This window comes from Ranitomeya imitator, chromosome 7, assembly GCF_032444005.1.
Source record: "Ranitomeya imitator isolate aRanImi1 chromosome 7, aRanImi1.pri, whole genome shotgun sequence".
NCBI classification, from domain to species: domain Eukaryota; kingdom Metazoa; phylum Chordata; class Amphibia; order Anura; family Dendrobatidae; genus Ranitomeya; species Ranitomeya imitator.
The window spans coordinates 163,804,882-163,827,056 of record NC_091288.1 but is presented as its reverse complement, the minus strand read 5'-3'; positions in this window follow the sequence as shown (position 1 = coordinate 163,827,056).

Below are 22,175 nucleotides of genomic sequence, written 5' to 3'. Positions count from 1 at the left end.
TCCAGTTGACCACTGTGTCCAGCTTGACCATTTCAAGCTGTCAGCAATAGCACCATATACAGGGTGTGCCATGTATAGGGATACACCTAAATAAAATGGGAATGGTTGGTGATATCGTATATGGGCAGGGAAAAACTTTTCAAGATGGGTAATGCCCATGGTGGCCATTTTGAAGTCAGCCATTTTGGATCCAACTTCTTTTTTTGTCTATGGGAAGAAGGTCATGTGACACATCAAACTTATTGAGAATTTCACAAGAAAAACAATGGCATGCTTTGTTTTAATGTAGCTTTATTCTTTCATGAGCTATTTACAGGTTTCTCTTTGTTTACAGCCATTGACATGTTGAAGAGGTTAACTCGTGAGGAGCGGATAGAAATTGTGTTGATGTCTGGTGAACACAGTACCTGGGTTATTGCAGCAGATTTCAATGCAAGACACCCTACGCAAGAAAACTGTCACTATTCCCATGTTATTTAGGTGTATCCATACACATGGTCCACCCTGCAGAAGAAAAATGTTAGAAGACACAAGAAAGACAGTAATTTTTTACATAAGATAGATGAAGGCTCCAAGAAGATCAGAAAAGTTTTACTCATCAGTCAGAATTCTGCAACAAAAGGGATGCAAAAAAGATGGAACTACATCCATCTCATAGAGACAACCAGGCCAACCACAAAATTTAGCATCTAAACAGGAGCACGTACTCATGAGAAGGGTTGAAAAAAATTGACATGCAAGTTCATTGAAGTTACGTAAAGAAGTAGAAAGCCAAACTGGGGTAGTGTTTCCCGATAGAAAGTACAGTATACACTGCAGAGGAATGGCAGGCATGGGAGCCATCTATGAAGAAAGCCTCTCCTAAAGCTCATGCACAGTGCCCTTATGGTGCATGGCAGTATTTCATGGATGGCATCATAAATTCTCAGATCTACTGCTCTATATTGAAAGAGGAGATGCTACCATGACTCCGTACCCTTGGTTGACGTGCACTGTTCCAAGAGGACAATGTTCCAAAACACACATGTTGAATTTCAGAAGAAGAACAGGGTTACAGTGGCCAAGTACTATATGTCTCCTGATCTAAACTCAATAAAACACCTATGGAGAATTCTGAAGAGACAATTTAAGCATCACTCTAAATACAGCATCTAGGCTCTAAAATAGGTAGTTCTTGAAAAATGGTAGTATGATTATAAGTAGTTGCAATGTGATGGTAATAAAAAGAAAATTTGCAATTTAATTTTTAATAGAATCATTTCTGTTCTCAAGAATGTGGGATTTTTAATGTTACTACTTATATTGCTTGGTGTTTATGTTATTAATCAAAATTGTAGTTAGTGGCCAGTCTACTAAGCAAAGAGAGCAGTGCTTATAAGCTCTTTTCATTACACCTTGTAAGCACTATATTCAAACTGGTCGAATTTCAGGATCTGTCCAGCTTCAGTGCCAATGAGCTCCTCTGATGCTGCATAGGCAAAGCTGCCTTTGCCATCTGAAGCATCCGAGAGAACATAGTTTAGGAGAGCCAAATAGCAATGCTGCTCGTCTGAACTGCTAAAGGAAATCTGTCACCAGGTTTATGCTATGAATTCTAAAACCAGCATAAAGTAGAATCAGAAACCCTTATTCAAGCTGTATGTCCCTGACTTGTCTACTTAGAGTAGTTTTGATAAAATGACTTTTTTCTCTGCTGCAGATATAGCAGTATTGTGAATGCTGAGCTCTGATACAAACCCACCCATCCCACTCATTTGCAGATTTCTGTATGCACATAGACAGAACGCTGCTAGTCAGTTGTATGGGTGGAGTTACAAAAACAGGAGGACTAGATAGCACCAGACAACTGGTCCTCTAAGTATAATCTCCTGCTCACAAGCCACTGATTTTATTGAAACTACAAAAAGCAGCCTACTAGGTCAAACATTGGTAGAATCAAGGTCTTTGACCCTACATCATTCTGCTCTCAATTATAGAGCAAAAAACCTTATGACCTTTTCCCTTCAATCAAGCAGCAGCACAATATTCATCAGTAACCTTGAATTTTTAAAGCAGTGTAGCAGTGCACTGCTAAACAAAAATTTGAGACAACCATTTTTACTAGGATAAGTTCCAAAGTATTAGATTTTCCAGCCATCACTTGCATTTTGATTTTACCTAGAAATTACTATATCTAGAAGCGTTAATGCATTTATTGGATCTATTTTCCTAAATGTTTTGTATAGTTTGCAACTTGATGGAGTCATGGAGACGGTTTTGTTCCTTATACTTATGATTTATCTGTATCATAGCAATCTTTTGTTTTTAGATTCTTAATAGCTTAATTTTATGCATAGTAACAATATCAATAGATGTGATGCGCATTGTTGCAGGTATTCCATATCCACGTTAGACCAGTTACAGGTGAAAGCTTTGGCATGTCAAAGATTTGGGGGAAGCATGACCTCTTGATACTTTGTGCCACCGAATGAAGATATTAATATGGAAAGTGTTAATGTATTATGAAGTCATGTGAAGCAGCAATTCCTAATGTGGACATGTAAGATATAAATATAAAAAAGTGCACTCAAAATTTCAAACTATTTGCTTAATTTAATAATGCAAATACATAATTACAGTAGCTAGCACTATCAGAATCGGTTAACTGTTTTAATGTATTATTTAGTTTAGGTTATTTTAGAACAAGAATAAATTCTCAAAAAGATCCCTATAAAAATTAATTACGTGCAACCCAGTGAAAACATTATTAATCTGGCAGTTCAATAGGCAATCTAGTAAGATTGAAGAAAGTAAGTAAATGTAAAACATTTGACCTTGTTGCTTAGTATATTAAAGCCAGAGTGAACATCAAGTTAATTTAGATGCAATGGTTCATTATGTTTATAGAGTTTGTTAATTAGATTTTAGTATAAAGTGAACTTACAGTAACTTATTATGCTTTGTTGTTTATGTTCCAATGACATGGACATTTTCAGATTTCAATAAAACATTATGACCCCGATTCTTCATAATGTTTTCCCCAGAAATCCGGTGTGAAATACTCAAGGTTACGCAATATTTTTGTGACTTTTCTCGTTTTCACCACAGTTTTGCAGGATGGGGGCAGAAGGAAGGTATAATGCCACAATGAGTCTAATTCATGATGAGTTGTGGGTGACCTTACAGTAGAAAAGTTATGCCAGTTTTTGACTGGAGTAAAATCTGTGGTGAGGCCCACACCACTTTTCAGGTGCACCTGATTCATTTGGAATCAGCATTTAGAGTTAAGAGATTTTTGATAAGGTAGTGAGAATTTTCATCTAAAAAAAAATCTATTATTATTTTTTTTTTAAATTACAATTGTAAAATAGGGCAGTGCCAATTTGGGAAATGACAGGGGCAATTAGTCTGCTTTCACCAAAAATCTGAAAATAAATTATACTAATTCAATGCATTTAATTGTAATTGTCCGTTTGGCACATTTATTTATTTTACTCACTTATATAGTGCCATTAATTTCACAGTGCTTTACAGGCACATCTTTATAAAATTTCAAGTTTAAGAGACATGCATGCCTCACTGAAGTTTTGGTAAGACTGTTGTTGCATTAGCCTTTTTTAGCAGTCACATGTACCCCTAACTAGCTTTCTTGATTGATTCCATATTTTTACAGGGTTGGATAAGTGATATACAAAATGTTTAAAAATGTTACGTTTGTACTCAAAATTTATGTTAACCTTCGTCAGGCTGCATAATTTTACAACGTTAACAGGCTGCAGAGGTACAATTGTACCTTCATATATATTTTATTGAAATTTGGCCAATATATTCTGGACCAAAACTGCAGAGATGTCACGAAATTTCAGCCCTCTACGGCTTTTCAAAAAAAAAAGTGATTGCAATTTTAAAACGGAATAGTTACAATTGTACCTACTCAGCCAGACGAAGGTTAAATTTAAAAATTTCACTGGCAACATAAGTAGTACTATGATACAAAAAAACTCAGTACCACACCAAAAATGGGTAAGACACTAACAGCAGCACCACTGGCGTTGTTAGCAACAGCTATCCTGTCAGTAACAGTGTCAAATACATGTTGCAATTGACCGCCTTTGCCTCCAACAATCGTATTATTGAGGATGAAGTGGAGTGGATTATTAAATATTTGTCACTTCACTAGTCTCAGTCAAAACAAGATGATTTCGCCTCTGACAGTGACACCATAAGCATCCATCAAAATGCTCCTCTGCAGTAACACTTAATGTACAAAATGGAATTTTCATTCCGTCAATGACAACTGCTTCTCTTCGGTCTCTTAGTTCCCCTAAATGACTACATTCATGTAGCTAAGGAAGAAATTTCACACAACAATTTCTTCCAGTTGATTTATTGTAAGAAATGAACAGCCAGCTTTTGTACTCAGATTTGGCAGTTAGATAACATTGGGTAAGAAGAGACCGGGGGCATGATTGTAATGATTAGCAGTATTGTTGTTTCTGTGAGCAGCAGTGACAGTAGTAATAGCACTCTTATCCAGAATAAAGCTTAAGGTGGGAAAAAAGCTAAGGGTGGGTTCATAAGGTTGAACAAAGAGCTTGAGCTATTTTCCACATAAAGGCAACTGTGAGCCAAGTCATGGACAATGTTGCTGATTATTGACATCAGGGCTTTGAGGAGGTGATGTCATCCGAGGAGGAGGTTAGTTGATTCGGCATTAAAGAGTAGAGCTGAGGTCCTGACTAAAGTTCTTCTGCAGGGAGAAATGCTTCTTCAGCAGTCCGCTTGGGAGCAAGTTATCTTTCAACTAGTTATGACAGCAAGCGCTCATAATTTGAGTTTTTCTAGGGTTCTCAGGTGTACACCGAGTATCGTTGGTGCTCAAGTGCTCAAGTGACATGTTTGAATATCTGAGGCCGCATATTTCATGGCTGTTGCACAGCCACAAAACATGCATGGATTTCCTGACAAATACGAGCAATCCCTGTGCTTTGTGGCTGTCTAATGCCATAAAAAATGCATCAGCGGGTACTCAAACATGTCACTCGACCACCCGCGACCATAACCGTGGACCCTTGGCAAATTCGAGTAACAAATACTTGCTATCATCACTACTTTCAACTGATGTTATGTACAAGACACAACAATGCCTGGAGGCTTTGGTGGTAGTTGCGGTGGTGGCGCTTCTTATATATGGGCATCTGTGGCATGGGAATTCTTGTCCATGTTGTCAGAAGATAAATCTTTTGCAGAGTGTAGGCTGTGCTGTTGGAAAATAAGCTGTGTAAATTCTGCCACACATTGATTAGTAAATATATCACTCAATCAGCACATGAAACAATATCCCCTGCTCATGTGAAAAAAAGCATACTGAGCAGCAACTTGAGCGAGTCTCAATCTGTTTTTCATCTCCACAAAATCATTGTTCTGGCAACCAGTCCCACAAGTGGTTCTATGTTACTATCGTCATGACCATCCTCGTCTACTGCTCTTCATTTTCTTCCCCCTCTTCCTTCATTGCATCATCATTTATTCTTGTATGTGCTCAAGAAACATGCAATTAGGTGCACATTTCAGTGGAAACTGAACTCCCACTTGGCCATATTCCTTACAATCAATATTAAAACACCTGCACTTTTGCAACATAATTGATTGTATTCAGCCTCAATGGAAAATATCAAGAGGACGTTATTTATTGAAAAAGTCATCTCTGCCAGGTTTGGAAACAAAATGGAAATGTTTTTCAGAAACAAAAACTATTGCATTGCGTGCATCAAATTTTTGCTAAGTTTGAGATTCTCTATCTTGATTTGTGAAATATTTTTTTTTCTGCCTGCATCTCGAGTGAATATTATATATAGGACACTGCACATGATAGGGCCCTTACTCAGGTATGTATACAAATTGCAAAAACATCTTTTGGCTTTGTTTACTCTTAATTTTTGTTAGGTAACTGTTTCATCATCATTTTTGGCTTATATAAAAAATTTAGGCGGCATCTCCTGAGATTCTTCTTCTGGTAGGACCCAGTGCAGAATTCGGGCCTCTCAGCAGCACAAGGCAAAAAGGGCAAAATTGTAACCTAGAAAAATAAAATCATGGAATTAAGCTAATGCAAGTTTCTCAATTTTTGTCTAAAATATTAATAATTTTTGGATCAAGTGAAGTTATTTGGCAGAATAATGTGCAGGATTCTGCCCCTGCCTTGGGACTTAAGCTTCATGTTACATTCAACATGATATTTTGCAAAAAAAAGTCTGGCGCCTCCCATCTTCATACAATCTTGTCCTCTTCTTTGCTTCCTGTCGCATCTCCTGCGCAGGCGTACTTTGTCTGCCCTGTTGAGGGCAGAGCAAAGTACTGCAGTGCATAGGCGCCGAGCCTCTCTGACCTTTCCTGACGCCTGTGCACTGCAGTACTTTGCTCTGCCCTCAGCAGGGCAGACAAAGTACGCCTGCACAGGAGCTGCGACAGGAAGCAAAGAAGAGGAGGTGCTGGACCCGGACCCCGACACCCATCGGACTGGACCGCACCGGGACTGCCCCTATGTGAGTATAATCTAACTTGTTTTTCTTCTCTTTCAGGTTACATTGGGGGCTTATCTACAGGATTATAGAATGCTATGGATAAGCCGCTGATGGCGGTGGCCTTAGCTTATATGCCAAAAATGGGCTGACAGATTCCCTTTAATCCTATATCATGTGGCAAGGCTTGTTAGAAAGTCAATAATGACTTTTAGGATTGCTGCTTCCAACAGGTGACACTAGCATTCTAGTCCTCTTCCTCTCTGAAGAGACAATTTGCATATTTCCCAGAGGAGCAGTGCAAGGTCTAAAAGTCTCCTCACATTGGCATGTCAGCCTTAACATGTCTGTCTCCGCATAAAGAAACGTTACCTCGATTTTACAAATATGTACGCACATCAAAGCATTGCTTCTTAATGAGACCATAACAGTAATATTGTGTCAAACAAAAGAATATATGGAATCAGAGGGACTCTCTTAAGCCCCATACAATTTTCATTTATGTGTTACAGCTATAATATGGAGGCTTTAGCAAATGATCTTGAATTGTATCATTTATTATATAAAGCAAAAAAGCATAACTATGGTAGGTCATAATTGTTTTAATATATAAAGTAGGAAAGCCTGACACTTGTGTCATTGTTTAATCGTGGAAAACTATTGTGGAATTCTCAGATTTCTGATTAGATGGGTATAAACATACAGTAATCAATGTAGATTTGAACCAACTTTTCAGGCTCAATAATTGTCCTCATTTAACTCTGCTGATTCATGCAGAATTTTAATTATCATGCGCAAAGAAAAAAAGCGACTGCAATAAATAAAATCAGAAAAAAGCTTACTGTAATTGGTTATTGAATTTCACTCAGTAGCTACAAAATCTGACTTTCTATGGCATATTTTTATTCCTCAGCTGAACTATTAAATTTGCCAGTGCAGCAGATGATTAAACTTTAGTGTTCATTCTTTTATAATAATCTTCTACTGTTACTTCTGAAAATAATCTACTTCTTCTTCCATGACCTGTGTTCACGAGGCAATCAAGCTGAAACAGATTCAGCAGTGTTAAGCTTCACTGCAATTTTTAGCATTCAGGGGTCTGTCCCCATCCATTTGTAAGAAGTCAACTTGCCAGAAATTCATGTCATATGTCAACAGACTTCAGACTCTCCAGGAATGATCTGCAGTCTCAGCAGTTTTATCAACACAAAGCATGTAGGTTGTACAATTTCTGTCTAGTGAAATGGGAAAACAATGCAAAAATTACCAGAATCTCACTGCTTGGAAAAAATGCAGAATAAAATTACAAGATAAGTAAATATCATCTGTTTACCGTACCTGATATTAATTTTATCCTACATTTCTGATTAAAAGAATGATACATTACAAATATTCTTAGTAAAAAAATAATAGGAAGGGGAGGGACTTTTTCTCATTAATGAGGCCAGCTGTGTAGGAACCTATTTAGCAATTTTCTATGCCACCTGCCTCCCATCAATAAAGATCAAACATTGGCTGGCTTAATAAGATGCCCTATGCTCAGCTTTGGGTAGTGACTAACTTACTTTTCAGAGATTAGCTTTGTATGAACAATACAATTAAAATCAATTGGTCGGCACTCCGTTCAATTGTGGTGCATGTGGGGAAATACCAGCAAAGAGAAAGAATTCCCGTCACTCACGTGTTGATTAATGCTCATTTAATGGAAGTCCACTCAAGACGTTTCAGCCCATCCCAGACATTTGTCAATTGTTTAGTAACATATACAGCAGGGTTTTATATAAAGCAAATCCAAGGATATGACATCACAATCATTAACCACAAAAAACATCCTAAAAAAGCTTAGCTTTGTATGGAGTATTTAAGGAAATACTTCATGGGAAGTATGTTAAAGAGATAGTCTGAAATACAAATAATTTTCATCCTAAATTCTTATCTATTTAATGTCAAAATCTAAACTACCGTATGTTAGGGGTCGAGTTCCCGCTTCTGCACAGGGGGAATCTCGAGCCACCTCCGCTGCGGTCTCCCATTCTTGTCCAGCCGCAGTGGAGTCTGCTCAGGAAAGACGTCGGTCCCAGCGTCTTGCTCATTCTCACTCTGTTTTGAGAGTTACTGCTGCTTCTCCAGTCTCTGCCATTAAAGTCAGTGCTGGTCAGCAGCGAGCGGACTTCTCTGGGACTAAGTCCTTGTCTGCACGTACTGAGCATGTCCAGGGTAAGATCTCCCGTTGGAGATCGAGGGTCATGTGCTCAGGCTCTGCAGCACATTCCATTGGTCCTTTTGGCAGGTCTTGGAAGGGCAAAGGTACTGTAGCCACTTCCTGTGCTGCTGCTATATAAACTCCGCATGACCGCACGGCCATGCGCTAGTATTGTCTTACAATTGAATACGTGTGTTTGTTGTGAGTGCAAGTCGTTCATTAAATACCCCTACCCTATTGTATGACTGTTCGCATATGGAGTATGGCTGATATCTAGCGCCCGACTAATCACTCAATGTGTCACACACGTATCAGCGTCTATTGCTGTGACCGCCAGTGCGGCGCCACGCGCCAGTAGTGCGCTTCCTGACCCACGTCTGGGTGCTTAGTGGTGCCTGCCAGCACGGCACAGTTCGCACTTCGGTGCTCTAATTATAAGAGTTGCCTAACACACCCTGTTGCGGTGTTGTGTCAGCAAGTGGTCTAATCGGACTTCAATCCTGTGTCTTGGGGTTGTGTTCGCTGACTCTTTGCTTGCACTCTTTAGTGCGGTATTGCGGACCTGTGGTTTTACCGGGTTCGCTTCCACCACCATATTACGCTGCCATTTACTAACAGCAGGTTTTTACCTGCACGGTGGACCCCGGACTGCGAACGCATCTATTACATCTTTCTTGGTGCGTTCCGCCAGTCCTAACAGAATACTAGCACCAGGGTCTGGCTAGTAAATGGCAGACGATCAGCGTTTACAGCGGTACATCCAGCAGCTGGAGGGAAGGTTGGTGGCTCTAGAGCGTTCAACCTCAGCTGTGGATGTCACTGCTGTCGCTGTTCAGGCTGCAAGTGTAGCCGCAGCCAGTTTGTCCGCTGCCACCTCTGCCCCGACTTTATCCCGTCTCCCGCTTCCTGACAAGTTTGCTGGTGACAGTAAACAATGTCGCGGATTCGTAAGCCAGTGCTCCATACACCTTGAGCTCCTGGCGGCGCGTTTCCCTACGGAACGGGCGAAAGTGGGATTTATTTTATCTCTCTTGTCGGGCAGGGCGTTGGAGTGGGCAACGCCACTTTGGGAGCGTGATGACCGTGTGGTACAGAGTGCTCCGCTCTTTCTGGACGCTCTGAAGCAGGTCTTTTTGGGACCCCGTATTACACACGATACCGCGCTCCAGTTATTGACAATCACTCAGGGTTCGTCCGTGGTCAGTCAGTTTGCCATCCAGTTCCGGACTCTAGCCTCGGAGTTAGAGTGGTCGGAGAAAAGTTCTAATTCCGGTGTTCTGGAGGGGACTGGCAGACCACGTGAAGGACGCCTTAGCCACCAGGGAGATGCCCGCCACACTGGAGGAGCTTATTTCTCTATCTACCCGCATCGACCTCAATTTTCACGAACGAAGGATAGAGCAGACCCAGTGTAGGCAGAGGGTTAAACTGGCTCCCACCTTCGCCAGACCTCTTGAATCTTCCGTTTTGGTGTCCGACTCCCATGAGCCCATGGAGGTTTCTCGAGCGGGACTTAAGTCTCAGGCCGCTCGAGTACCCATGGTTTGTAAAAATTGTCACCAATGAGGACATTACACTAATAAATGTCCACGGCGGTCGGGAAAACAATCGCGTCTAGTAACCTTAGGGGGAGGTTCACTAGACACAGCGGCTTTTTCCTCCAAACTGTCCTTTAAAGGGACAATCCTGTTTGACTCATCCACTCTACCAGTCGAGCTTTGTGTGGATTCAGGAGCAGAGGGAAATTTCATGTCCTCTGCTTTTGCTCTGCGCCACGCTGTACCATTTGTTATGCTCGCCAAACCTGTAACTGTTAGAGTTGTGAATGGGTCTACACTTCCACAACAAATCACACACCAGACTGTTCCATTCTCGTTGTCCATGTCCCCTTCCCACCAGGAGATTATTTCCCTTCTAGTCCTACCCGAGGGAATGGATGAGATTTTACTGGGAATACCCTGGCTCCGTTACCACTCCTCACATATTGAGTGGTCCTCTGGGAGAATATTGGGTTGGAGTAAGTCTTGTATGGGCAGGTGTGTGAGTGAGTGTGTACGGGTCTCTACTACCGAGGTACCCGCAGACGTTTCATCTCTTCCAAGGTACTATTGGTGCTATGCAGATGTATTCTCTAAAAAGGCAGCAGAGACTCTACCGCCTCATCGCCCCTATGACTGTCCTATTGACCTCTTGCCTGGAGCTGAACCTCCTCGGGGAAGGGTATATCCCCTCTCTCTCTCTGAGACGGAGGCTATGTCTCAATACATCCAGGAGAATTTGGCAAGAGGATTCATTAGGAAGTCAGTGTCTCCTGCAGGGGCGTGATTCTTCTTCGTACAGAAGAAGAACGGGGAATTACGTCCTTGCATTGATTACAGGGGTCTCAATGCTATCACCATTAAAAATAAGTACCCATTGCCCCTGATATCGGAGCTCATTGACAGGCTAAGGGGAGCAAAGATATTCACCAAACTAGATCTGCGGGGTGCCTACAACTAAATTCGCATCCGTGAGGGGGACGAATGGAAAACGGCTTTCAATACCAGGGATGGGCACTATGAGTACCTGGTGATGCCCTTCGGGCTCTGTAATGCCCCAGCCATTTTTCAGGACTTTGTCAACGATATCTTCCGGGATATGCTTTCCACCTCGGTTGTAGTCTATCTGGATGATATTCTCATCTTCTCTCCAGATGTTGACTCCCACCGGAGAGATGTTGGCAGAGTCTTCGAACTCTTACGGGCGAATTCCTTATATGCAAAGTTGGAGAAGTGTGTGTTTGAACAGGAGTCCTTGCCTTTCCTGGGCTATATCATCTCGGCCCAGGGATTGGCTATGGATCCTGCCAAACTACAAGCAGTGATGGACTGGCAGGAACCCCATTCTCTTAAAGCGGTGCAGCGCTTTATGGGGTTCATAAATTACTATCGCCAGTTCATTCCCCACTTCTCAACTTTGGTAGCTCTCTCGGTATCCCTCACCAAGAAGGGTGCGAATCCCAAATCATGGTCCGAAGAGGTCTCCAAGGCCTTCTCTTCTATAAAGTCCCATTTTGCCAGTGCTCCTATTTTACATCGTCCCGATGTGGGTAAGCCATTCCTTTTGGAAGTGGATGCCTCATCCGTTGGTGCTGGAGCAGTCCTCTATCAAAAGGATGCTCAGGGTCGGAAGCACCCATGCTTCTTTTTCTCAAAGACCTTCACACCAGCGGAGAGAAATTACTCCATCGGGGATAGAGAGTTGCTGGCAATGAAGTTGGCCTTTTCGGAGTGGAGACATCTCTTGGAGGGTGCTCGGTTCCCATTCCAAGTTTTCACGGATCACAAGAATTTGGTCTATTTACAAACAGCCCAGCGGCTGAATTCTCGTCAGGCCAGATGGTCCTTGTTTTTCTCCCGGTTCCACTTTACCCTACATTATCTCGCCGGGGAGAAGAACATTCGTGCTGACGCTCTCTCTCGCTCCTTCGTGTCAGCTGAGGAGGAGGAGGACGAGCCTCGGCTCGTTGTCCCTTCGGAGAGTCTGAGAACTGTAGCTCCGGTTTCGCTGGAGTCTGTGCCCCCGGGCAAGACTTTTGTTCCCATCAATTTGCGTCCGGAGGTTCTCGCTTGGGCTCATTCATCCAGAGTGGGTGGACACTTTGGGGCAAAAAGGACATCTGAGCTACTGGCGAGGACGTACTGGTGGCCACATATGGTTCGTGACGTCGGAGACTACGTTCAGGCATGTGTCTCTTGTGCCAAGAATAAGTCTTCCCGACAACGGCCAGCTGGTTTGTTATACCCTCTGCCGGTGGCAGACAGGCCCTGGGAGATGGTCGGGATGGATTTTGTTGTGGGTCTGCCCAAGTCTCGTGGCTGTACCATTATTTGAGTAATCACCGACCATTTTTCTAAAATGGTGCATTTGGTGCCGCTTCCCCGGTTACCTTCTGCACGGGCCTTGGCAGCGTTGTTTGTCAAACACATCTTTCGTCTTCACGGTATGCCAGACAAAATTGTCAGTGACCGAGGTCCCCAGTTTGCGTCTCGGTTCTGGAGAGAGCTTTGTTGTCTTCTCAGTATCGAGTTGAATCTCTCTTCGGCTTATCATCCCGAGACGAATGGGTTGGTAGAGAGAGCCAACCAGACCTTGGTCACATATCTGCAACATTTTGTTTCGGCTAAGCAGGATGACTGGGCATCTTTGCTACCATGGGCAGAGTTTGCTCTTAACAATGCCGTCGCTGATTCCACTGGACAGACTCCATTCCTCCTTAACTATGGTCAGCATCCGCGGGTACCTGTGCCCATGCCCGTGTCTTCCGCCGATTCCAGGGTGGCAGACTGGGCTGTGGAGGCACGAGACATTTGGGATCGCACTCAGGATGCCATTCAGGCTTCCAAGGAGAGAATGAGGTCCTCCGCCGACGCACATCGGCGCCCCGCTCCAACCTTTGCTCCTGGCGACTTAGTGTGGCTCTCCGCCCGTAACATCAGGCTGCGAGTTGAGTCTACCAAGTTTGCACCTCACTACTTAGGTCCTTTTAAGGTCCTCGAACAGGTTAATCCTGTGGTTTACCGTCTGGCCCTTCCTCCACGCCTAGGTATCACCGACACCTTTCACGTGTCCCTCCTTAAGCCCGTCTACATGTCCCGGTTTTCTGAGTCATCTACTGGGACGTCGGGTTTGTCTACGGACGATTACGAGGTGAACGCTATCTTGGGGTACAAGGTGGTTCGTGGCAAAAAATATTATTTGGTGGATTGGAGGGGTTACGGTCCTGAGGATAGATCCTGGGAGCCTGCTGAGCACATTCAGGCTCCGCAGCTCATTGCTGCCTTCGAACGTAGCGAGGCCCAAGGAGGGGAGGGCCCTAGGAGGGGGGGTAATCTTAGGGGTTGAGTTCCCGCTTCTGCACAGGGGGAATCTCGAGCCACCTCCGCTGCGGTCTCCCATTCTTGTCCAGCCGCAGTGGAGTCTGCTCAGCAAAGACGTCGGTCCCAGCGTCTTGCTCATTCTCACTCTGTTCTGAGAGTTACTGCTGCTTCTCCAGTCTCTGCCATTAAAGTCAGTGCTGGTCAGCAGCGAGCGGACTTCTCTGGGACTAAGTCCTTGTCTGCACGTACTGAGCATGTCCAGGGTAAGATCTCCCGTTGGAGATCGAGGGTCATGTGCTCAGGCTCTGCAGCACATTCCATTGGTCCTTTTGGCAGGTCTTGGAAGGGCAAAGGTACTGTAGCCACTTCCTGTGCTGCTGCTATATAAACTGCGCATGACCGCATGGCCACGCGCTAGTATTGTCTTACAATTGAATACGTGTGTTTGTTGTGAGTGCAAGTCGTTCATTAAATACCCCTACCCTATTGTATGACTGTTCGCGTATGGAGTATGGCTGCTATCTAGCGCCCGACTAATCACTCAACGTGTCACACACGTATCAGCATCTATTGCTGTGACTGCCAGTGCAGCGCCACGCGCCAGTAGTGTGCTTCCTGACCCACGTCTGGGTGCTTAGTGGTGCCAGCCAGCACGGCACAGTTCGCACTTCGGTGCTCTAATTATAAAAGTTGCCTAACACACCCTGTTGCGGTGTTGTGTCAGCAAGTGGTCTAATCGGACTTCAATCCTGTGTCTTGGGGTTGTGTTCGCTGACTCCTTGCTTGCACTCTTTAGTGCGGTATTGCGGACCTGTGGTTTTACCGTGTTCGCTTCCACCGCCATATTACGCTGCCATTTACTAGCAGCAGGTTTTTACCTGCACGGTGGACCCCGGACTGCGAACGCATCTATTACATCTTTCTTGGTGCGTTCCGCCAGTCCTAACACCGTATATACTCAATTATAAGCTGACGCAACTATAAGCAGAGGCACTTAATTTTGCCATGAAAAACTGGGTAAGCTTATTGTCTCGTGTATAAGCCGTGTACGCATTGTTCCCTAATCCCTGTCCTGTTATGCATGGCTCACCCTGTCGCTGTCCTGCTATGTGTGGGTCCCCCTGTCCTGTCCAGGTATATGTGGCTCCCCCATCCTGTAATGCTATGTGTGACTTCCACTGTTGTATGCATGGCTCCCCGATCCAGCATGGCTCACCCCCGTCCTATCGTTGTATTCATGGCTTACTTCCCCCTCATCCTACTCACCCTCCTTGTGCCATCGCTGCATCTCTGTTGTCCCAGCACGGCAGCTCTCCTGTGCTGAGTGATCATGTGGTACCACTCATTAAGGTAATAAATATGTGCTCCACACCTATGGGAGTGGAGACGCGTGCATATTCATTACCTGAACCCCTTCATGACCCAGCCTATTTTGACCTTAATGACCTGGCCATTTTTTGCAATTCTGACCAGTTTCTCTTTATGAGGAAATAACTCAGGATCGCTTCAACAGATCCTAGCGGTTCTGAGAATGTTTTTTCATGACATATTGGGATTCATGTTAGTGGTAAATTTAGGTCGATAAATTTTGTGTTTATTTGTGAGAAAAAAATGGAAATTTGGCAAAAATGTTGAAAATTTTGCAATTTTCAAATTTTGAATTTTTATTCTGTTAAATGAGAGAGTTATGTGACCCAAAATAGTTAATAAATAACATTACCCATATGTCTACTTTACATCAGCACAATTTCAGAAACAAAATTTTTTTTTGCTAGGAAGTTATGAGGGTTAAAATTTGACCAGCGATTTCTCATTTTTACCACGAAATTTCCATAACCTTTTTTTTTTAGGGACCACCTCACATTTGAAGTCAGTTTGAGGGGTCTATATGGGTGAAAATACCCAAAAGTGACACCATTCTAAAAACTGCACCCCTCAAGGTGCTCAAAACCACATTCAAGAAGTTTATTAACCCTTCAGGTGCTTCACAGCAGCAGAAGCAACATGGAAGGAAAAAATGAACATTTAACTTTTTAGTCACAAAAATGATCTTTTAGCAACAATATTTTCCCAAGGGTAAAAGGGAAAGTGGACCCCAAAAGTTATTGCACAATTTGTCCTGAGTACGGCGATACCCTATTTGTGGGGGGAACCACTGTTTGAGCGCACGACAGGGCTTGGAAGGGAAGGAGCGCCATTTGACTTTTTCAATGAAAAATTGGCTCCAATCTTTAGCGGACACCATGTCGCGTTTGGAGAGCCCCTGTGTGCCTAAACATTGAAGCTCCCCCACATGTGGCCACATTTTAGAAACTAGACCCCCCAAGGAGCTTATCTAGATGCATAGTGAGCACTTTGAACCCCAAGTTGCTTCACAAATTGATCCGTAAAAATGAAAAAGTACTTTTTTTTCACAAAAAATTTCTTTTAGCCTCAATTTGTTCATTTTCACATGGGCAACATTATAAAATAGATCCTAAAATTTATTGGGCAATTTCTCCTGAGTACAATGATACCTCACATGTGGGGGTAAACCACTGTTTGGGCACACGGCAGGGCTCAGAAGGGAAGGAGCGCCATTTGACTTTTTTAATGAAAAATTAGCTCCAATCGTTAGCGGACACCATGTCACGTTTGTCCTTGTATGCCTAAACATTGGAGCTCCCCCACAAGTAACCCCATTTTGGAAACTAGACCTCCCATGGAACTAATCTAGATGTGTGGTGAGCACTTTAAACCCCCAAGTGCTTCACAGAAGTTTATAATGCAGAGCCATGAAAATAAAAAATAATTTTTCTTTCCTCAAAAATTATTTTTTAGGAAGCATTTTTTTTATTTTTGCAAGAGTAACAAGAGAAATTGGACCCCAAAAGTTATTGTCCAGTTTGTCCTGAGTACACTGATACCCCATATGTGCGGGGGAACCACTGTTTGGTTACACGTAGGGGCTGAGAAGGGAAGTAGTGACGTTTTGGAATGCAGACTTTGATGGAATAATCTGTGGGCATCATGTTACGTTTGCAGAGCCCCTGATGTGACTAAACAGTAGAAACACCCCAAAAGTGACCCCATTTTGGAAACTCTACCCCCAAGGAACTTATCTAGATGTGTGGTGAGCACTTTGAACCCCAAGTGCTTCACAGAAGCACGCAAAGCTGTGAAAATAAAAAATCATTTTTCTTTCCTCAAAAATTATGTTTTAGCAAGCAATTTTTTATTTTCACAAGGGTAGCAGGAGAAATTAGACCCCAATAGTTGTTGCCCAGTTTGTCCTGAGAATGCTGGTACCCCATATGTGGGGGTAAACCGCTGTTTGGGTGCACGTCGGGGCTCGGAAGGGAGGGAGCACCATTTGACTTTTTTGAACGCAAGATTGGGTGGAATCAATGGTGGCGCCATGTTGCGCTTGGAGACCCCTGATGTGCCTAAACAGTGGTAACCCCTCAATTCTAACTCCAACACTAACCCCAACACACCCCTAATCCCAACTCTAGCCATAACCCTAATCACAACCCTAACCCCAACACACCCCTAACCACAACCCTAACCCACAACACACCCCTAACCCTAATCCCAACCCTAACCACAACCCTAACCCCAACACACCGCTAACCATAAATCTAACCACAAGCTGAATCTTAACCCTATTTCCAACCCTAGCCCTAATTCCAACCCTAACTCTAATTCGAACCCTAACCCTAAGGCTATGTGCCTACATTGCGGATTCGTGTAAGATCTTTCCGTACCATTTTTTTAAAAGTCCGCATGTAAAAGGCACTGCGTTTTACCTGCGGATTTACCGCGGATTTTCAGTGTTTTTTGTGCGGATTTCATCTGCTGATTCCTATTGAAGAGCAGGCGTAAAACGCTGCGGAATCCGCACAAAAAATTGATGTGCTGTGGAAAATACAACGCAGCATTTCCGTGTGTTATTTTCTGCACCATGGGCACAGCGGATTTGGTTTTCCACAGGTTTACATGGTACTGTAAACCTGATGGCAAACAGCTACGAATAAACTGCGGATCCGCAGCCAAATCCTCACCATGTGCATATAGCCTAATTCTAACCCTAATTCTAACCCTAATCCTAGCCCTTTCTGGACAATGACTTGTGTATAAGCTGAGGGGGGCGTTTTCAGCACAAAAAATGTGCTAAAAATCTCGGCTTATACAGGAGTATAGATGGTACTTTCTGATATACTTTAATTTAAAATTCCCTATCCTTCCCTAACTACTCTATGTGTTTTTCTTTATTTTCCTATTTCATTTTTGATGACGCTTCATTTGAGAATCCCAGTACATGCTGTTATAACCAAATAAAGCATCATAAGGGGTCAGAGGCTGCAATTACTACCGGAGCCTCTGCCTACTCTTTGAAACAAAGCGTCATCAGTGACCTTCATTTCAGGGGCCGGCCTAGTTCCTGCTCTGTCACTATATGATGTGCACAATGACCATGCGCTCTCTCACCTGCTAAGATCACTAGTAACAAGCCGGAAAGAGAGCACACTGTGCAAATCATAAGAAGAATATCCAGCATGCAGAGACTTGTGATGTCACCTGCGGGAGCGGCACTGGTCTTTGCAAGCTAAGTATTCATTTTACAATGTGCACTGACAGTGCATTCTGTTTCTGGCTCATTATTACTGATCTCAGCTGACAAGAGAGAGCACTGATTTAGTGCACATCCCATAGTGACAGAGCAGAGACAAGCCCAGCCCATGAAACTAAAGTCTCTGATGACGCATTGTTTCAGGATGGGGGCAGAGGCTCCGGCAGTGCCCACAATCTCTACCCTCTGGCAATGCTTCATTTGAGTATCCCAGCATGCACTCGGATTCTCAAATGAAGCATCATCAAAAAGGAAGTAGGAAAAAAAGAAAATCAGTTTGATATTGTAGTTAGGGGAGTATAGGGATTATTATTAATTAAAGTATATGTGAAAGTAGTTTAGATTGTGGCAATAAATACATAGCCATTTGCTAAGTATTTTTATTTCAACACCATCCCTTTAAGTAACTGAAGTGCAACTAAATGAAGGTTGCTATGCTATACATTAATGTTTAACCATTTTCCAAGTACTAAGCCATGCAGTATGAAAAGGGATGCTTCTCATCATTGTTAGCAGAGTTCAGTAGTTTGAATGAGACAATCATCATGGAGCCTGAGGAAGGTAACTGATCTCCCTAAGTTGAACACCCTTTTATGGCTTCTTCATGGCTATTCTCAATAAGAAAAAGTCCTTAACTAATCAGCCAGCCAAAACTCTGCTCTACACTAACAACTAGAAAACTTACTTTATATCTTGGCTATCATCCATTGACATTTTGAAAGGCTTGTTAGAAAGTAGCAAATTGTTTACATGCAAACCAAATTTGTATAGAAATTCTAGGATCTTGCTGAACTCAGAAGCTCTAAACATGTGTGATTTCCTTTGCGTGAATTGCCAAAAATAGCCTCCACCATTTTCTCACACTGCAAAATATTGTATCAAACATGGAAGGTTCAGAAGACCTTGGACAAGTTTCTCCAGATTTATTTGTAGCTATCACATCACAAGGAATAGTACAACAAAACAAGAGAACATATGGTGGCTTGTCAAAAAAGCAGGGACAGCAAATGCAGCAGCCAATTTGGGGTTTAACCCCTTTACCCCCAAGGATGGTTTGTACGTTAACCCCTTTACCCCCAAGGGTGGTTTGCACGTTAATGACCAGGCCATTTTTTACAATTCTGACCACTGTCCTTTTATGAGGTTATAACTCTGGAACGCTTCAACGAATCCCGGTGATTCTGACAATGTTTTCTCGTGACATATTGTACTTCATGATAGTGGTAACATTTGTTTGATATTACCTGCGTTTATTTGTGAAAAAAATGGAAATTTGGCGAACATTTTGAAAATTTTGCAATTTTCCAACTTTGAATTTTTATGCAATTAAATCACAGAGATATCTCACACAAAATACTTAATAAGTAATATTACCCACATGTCTACTTTACATCAGCACAATTTTGTAACCAAAATTTTTTTTGTTAGGGAGTTATAAGGGTTAAAATTTGACCAGCAATTTCTCATTTTTACAACACCATTTTTTTCAGGGACCACATCTCATTTGAAGTCATTTTGAGGGGTCTGTATGATAGAAAATAACCAAGTGTGATACCATTCTAAAAACTGCACCCCTCAAGGTGCTCAAATCCACAATCAAGAAGTTTATTAATCCTTCAGGCATTTCACAGAAATATTTGGAATGTTTAAATAAAAATTAACATTTAACTTTTTTTCACAAAAAACTTATTTCAGCTCCAATTTGCTTTATTTTACCAAGGGTAACAAGAGAAAATGGACCCAAAAATTGTGTACAATTTGTCTTGAGTACACCGATACCCCATATGTGGGGGTAAACTACTGTTTTGGCGCATGGCAGAGCTCGGAAGCGAAGGAGCGCCATTTGACTTTTCAAGGGAAAATTGACTGGAACTGAGATGGGACGCCATGTTGCATTTGGAAAGCCCCTGAAGTGCCTAAACATTGAAATTCCCCACAAGCGACATTCCATTTTGGAAAGTAGACGCCTAAGGAACCTATTTATATGTGTGGTGAGCACTTTGACCCATTAAGTGATTCACAGAAGTTTATAATGCAGAGCCGTAAAAATAAAAAATCATATTTTTTCACAAAAATGATATTTTTGCCCCCAATTTTTTTCCCAAGGGTAAGAGAAAAAATGGGACCACAAAAGTTGTTGTACAATTTGTCCTGAGTATGCTGATACCCCATATGTGGGGGTAAACCACTGTTTGGACGCAAGGGAGAGCTCAGAAGGGAAGGAGCGATGTTTGACTTTTCAATGCAAAATTGACTGGAATTGAGATGGGATGGGATGTTGTGTTTTGGAGAGCCACTGATGTGCCTAAACATTGAAACCCCCCACAAGTGACACCATTATGGAAAGTAGACCCCCTAAGGAACTCATCTAGATGTGTTGTGAGAGCTTTGAACCCCCAAGTGTTTCACTACAGTTTATAACGCAGAGCCGTGAAAATATAAATTCTTTTTTTCCCACAAAAATTATTTTTTAGCCCCCAGTTTTGCATTTTCCCAAGGGTAACAGGGGAAATTGGACCACAAAAATTGTTATCCAATTTGTCTTGAGTATGCTGATACCCCATATGTGGGGGGAAACCACCGTTTGGGCGCATGGGAGAGCTCGGAAAGGAAGACGCGCCATTTGGAATACAGACTTAGATGGATTGGTGTGCAAGCGTCACATTGCGTTTGCAGAGCCCCTAATGTACGTAAAAAGTAGAAACCCCCCACAAGTGACCCCATATTGGAAACTAGACCCCCAAGGAACTTATGTAGCTATGTTGTGAGAACTTTGAACCCCAAGTGTTTCACTACAGTTTATAACGCAGAGCCGTGAAAATAAAAAATCATTTTTTTTCAACAAAAATTATTTTTTAGCCCCCAGTTTAGTATTTTTCCAAGACTAACAGTTGAAATTGAACCCCAAAAGTTGTTGTCCAATTTGTCCTGAGTACACTGATACCCAATATGTGGGGGGAACCACCGTTTGGGCGCATGGCAGAGCTCAGAAGGGAAGGAGCGCCATTTGGAATGCAGACTTAGATGGATTGGTGTGCAGGCGTCACATTGCATTTGCAGAGCCTCTGATGTAACTAAACAGTAGAGACACCCACAAGTGACCCCATATTGGAAACTAGACCCCCCAAGGAACTTGTCTAGATGTGTTGTGAGAACTTTGAACCCCCAAGTGTTTCACTACAGTTTATAACACAGAGCCGTGAAAATAAAAAATCTTTTTTTTTCACAAAAATTATTTTTTTAGCCCCCAGTTCTGCATTTTCCCAAGGGTAACAGGATAAATTGGACCCCAAAAGATGTTGCCAATGTGTCCTGAGTACGCTGATACCCCATATGTTGGAGTAAACCCCTGTTTGGGCGCATGGGAGAGATCAGAAGGGAAGGAGCACTGTTTTACTTTGTCAGCGCAGAATTGTCTGGAATTGAGATCAGACGCCATGTCGCGTTTGCAGAGCCCCGGATGTGCCTAAACAGTGGAAACCCCCCAATTATAACTGAAACTCTAATCCAAACACACCAATAGCCCTAATCTTAAAGATAACCCTAACCACACCCCTAACCCTAACACACCCCTATCCCTAATCCTGACCCTATTCCCAACCGTAAATGTAATCCTAACCCTAACTTTAGCCCCAACCCTAACCCTAACTTTAGCCCCAACCCTAACTGTAGCCCTAACCCTAGTCCCAACCCTAACCCTAGCCCTAACCCTAACCCTAACCCTAACCCTAGCCCTAACCCTAATGAGAAAATGGAAATAAATACATTTTTTTTTCCCTAACTAAGGGCGTGATGAAGTTGGGTTTGATTTTACAATTTATAGCGGGTTTGCTAGTGGATTTTTATGATTGGCAGCCGTCACACACTAAAAGATGTATTGCAAAAAATATTTTTTGCGTTAACACACTTTGAGAGCTATCATTTTTCCATATTTTGGTCCACAGAGCATGTGAGGTCTTGTTTTTTGCGGGACGAGTTGACGTTTTTATTGGTAACATTTT